This window comes from Lucilia cuprina, chromosome 2 (genome assembly GCF_022045245.1).
Source record: "Lucilia cuprina isolate Lc7/37 chromosome 2, ASM2204524v1, whole genome shotgun sequence".
In the NCBI taxonomy this organism is placed as follows: domain Eukaryota; kingdom Metazoa; phylum Arthropoda; class Insecta; order Diptera; family Calliphoridae; genus Lucilia; species Lucilia cuprina.
Window position 1 is genome coordinate 5,217,415 of NC_060950.1, and position 3,960 is coordinate 5,221,374.

Consider the following 3,960-nt stretch of genomic DNA (forward strand, 5'->3'; position numbering starts at 1 on the left):
CTTCGTCAATAACACAATATGTAGCCTTAGTGCGGGTTTCTTACCACTCAGTTAAAATGGGCGATCTTTAACCGATGATTGTGTTTTTCAGTTATGGATTTAAAATCAGTTCACTTTATTAGCATTGCCAACTTTTTACTTAAAAACATAAACAATGAACAGCTGTTTTCTGCAAACAAAATCTTTGTAAAATGGAAAATTTTTCCTCAGTTAAACTAGGCTTAACTTGCAGTTAGATTAAACTCCCAAGAAATTTAGGAGGACATTAAGCGATGATTGTGTTTTTCAGTTTAAGATTTAAGCTCAGTTAACTTTGTTAGTATTGTCAACTTTTCACTTAAAAACATAAACAATTAAGAGCTGTTTTTTGCAAACAATACTTTTGTAAAATGGAAAATTTTAGAAAAATGTTAAATAAACACTTAAAACAATAATAAATAAAACAAAACAAACCAGAAAATTGCAATTTAATTAAAATATTAAGTTTTTGTTCTTCCCAAATCATTGTTTTATTGTTGTGTTTTCTCACTTATAACTTGAGTTTAATTGGCCAATTACACTTAGTTAAATTAGGATAATAAGTAACTTTACTGATAACTGAAAAACACAAAACATATATTAAACCAGGTTTAACCAAAGAATGAAGATTATCTTTATCAGAAAAACTCGCCCTAAGTCTGGTTAATAAAATTCTTAATCATGTCTGTTTAGTGAACTGAATCCGAGTTAATTTCACGTTTAAAAACAAAAATCTAGTCGAACTTTATTCTATTAAATTAAATAATTATTATTAATTAGAACAGACATTACTATCTTGTGAGTCTGTTTTGTTTCTAGAGGATCTTGAATGAATTGATGTAAAATTGAATTCGATAAACTATAACATAATTAACTAAAATTAACCAATTTTTCACGATTTTACAATTTCAAAAGCAGTTGATTTAAATAATTTTTAAAATAAACATTAGAACATTTAGGAATGTAATATTCAAAATCGAAATAGTCATGTTCAGGGCAAGGATAAACTTGCACTAAAAAAATGCTCTTATAATATATACTTTAAAATGGGATAATATGCACTAAAAATGTGAAAAATATGCATCAAAAGTATTTCTTTGCGAAGGTACATATTAAAAGATATATTAAGATCTTAAGTTTTTGACAACAAATATACAGGTTTTTAAGAAGAGCTTTATTTAAGACCTCGAGAGTCTAAGAAACAACTTTAAATAGTATATATTTCATTTCCTAAAAATTCTAAATATGTAAATACCAAATTAGTTGTAAAAATATGAAATACAAAGAAAATAAAACAATTTGTTTTAAACAATTAAAAAAAATATATATATGCAAAATATATGCAATTTAAAACAAAATATGCAATTTATGTATTTATAACAAAATATGCAAAAATATGCAACAACATATCGATGCCATTTTATAGAAAATTCTTTGATTCGAAAAGAAAACTACACTGAAAAAATCCATGCCTAATATATACGAAAAATGTTGTACATTGTACGAATCGTTCGTTGTTACGAAACGAAATATTAATTTATTCAAACATTTTTGTTCATTTTAAAATAAATTTTCCAATTTTAGTTCAAAATTATTCTCCACACGAATTTTCAATTTTTTTTTTTATGAAAATAATTCGAGAATAATATTATACTTTTTCTTAAATTTTATAAAAATGTTTTAGTTTTGTTTAATCATAATATAATTAATATCATTATGTTTAATTTCGCTAAAATTAAAAAAAAAATTACGAAAGGTTTTTGTACTTTCGTAAAAATAGAAAAGGGTTTTATTAAATAATATTTCGTATTATACACGAAATTTTTGTAAATATTACAAAAATAGAAGTTGAGCATGGATTATTTTCAGTGTGGGTTAAAGCGATTTAAAATTATTTTTTTTTTTCAATAAAATACAATTATTTTTTTTTTCAAAACTTTTTTTCTTTTTATTTTCAAAATATATTCTAAAATTGTGTGCGTAAATTGTGCTTATTGTGTGTAATATTTTCTTTTTTTAAACTATTTTAGCAAAAAGAAAAAAAAAACAAAAATATGTAATACAAACAACAAATTATAATTAAGGCCTAAATAAAAACTAAAGTTTCTTTTACAAGTTTTCTATTAATAAGATTTTTTTATTGTATTTTGAATTTTATAGCTTTTATTTTAACTACAGAATCCTATTTGCACCAATTTTACTTCTTTACTTTTTGTTTGTTAGATTAAATGCTATTTTTCTTTAACAATATATATATATATGGAAATATTTGTACATTTTAGATTTTTATTTTCAATTTTTTTATTTATTAATTTATATATTTTATATATAATTATTAATAAAATTATGGCCCCGCTATTCCACAAGTAATTTATTATTATTATTTTTTTTTTTCTTAAACTAAGTTAATTTTTATGATTTTGTTTGTAAAATATATTTATTCAAAATATGAATAAACAATTTACAAGCTAAAGTTGTTGGCTGAAATACTAATTAAATTAAATTTGTTTTTTGAAACCTTTTTCAATTTTAAAACCAAATGAAAATTAATAAAAAAAAAATTATTGTAATTTTTTGTCTTTTTTTATTTTGTAGAAGAAAATAAAAGTTGGTTAGTGTTTAATTTGCTTAAAAGTTAGTGTATTATTAAAAAAAATAAAAATTGGAATTAAATTATAATTATTTGTTTAAGGTGGGAATATATTTAAAATAAAATCTATATTTTTCAAGCATTAATTAAATAACTAAAAAACTTAAGAAACTTTTTAATAGAAAAACAAACAACTTTAACTTGTAAATTGTTAAAAGTTTATGCATAAAATTATCTAAGAATATGTTTTATAATAATAATTATTATTAATAACTAGAGCTTTTTGTTATTATAAATTAACAAAACATGTCTACATAATACCAAGATTACGTACGTATGTATGTATGTAGATTTAATAAAAATAAATGACTATTTTGCTACTCATTTTTGTTGTTTAATTAGAAATGTTCAAAATGTTTTAAAGTATTTTGGGAAAAGGAACAAATTTTTCACCAATTTTAAGTTATTTCTCCAAAGAAAAAGGTTCCATTTTAAAAGTTTTTAAACATAAATTCATTTATCCAATTCACAATCAATGTAATATCATTGTAGTGTTGTATGTTATAAAAATATGACATACAACCATACAACCCTACAACACCGATTGTGAATTGGACAACTATGTATGTCTGGCAAATGAAAAATGAAAATTTAACATTTACTTTTTTAAGTTTAACATAAAAACTATTAATGTTTCTTATAAAATTTTTATAACATTGTGAATTTTATGATTTTAAGTTTAAAAAACAATAAATTTAAAAAGTGCAATTATAATTTCTTTTAAGGTGCAGCATCATCATATATATTTTAAAAACTACAAACAATTATTTATAATAAAAATTTGCATAAATTTTGTTTAATTTTTTAATTCATGTTTATATAATACGTTTGTATAACTAATTTAAATTTTTCCGTTTTTTTGAACATCACAGTGTATTTTCTTTTTATAAATTATTAATTTTTTGTTTATAAACTTTTTCTAATTAATTATATTTTAAAAAAAAAAAATTTTATTAATAATTAAACCAATTTGCTGCCCCTGCCTGATTTTTATAATTAAATATATAATTTTTAAACATAAAAACTTAAATATTATTTAATTAATTAAATATTAAATATTAAAATTATAAATTATTTTTAACAAACGTTAGTAACAAACAAGCATAAAAAAAACAAAAATTCTAAACTAATTGTTATAATTAATAATAATAAAAAGTAAAACAAAATTTAACAATTAAAATTTTAAATTAACATAGAACTAAATAAAACTACAGTTCAAACACAAACGAAACGTGACTTCAAAATGTTTTTAAATTAACAAATAAAAGCAACAGTGAAAATGTTTAAAACAA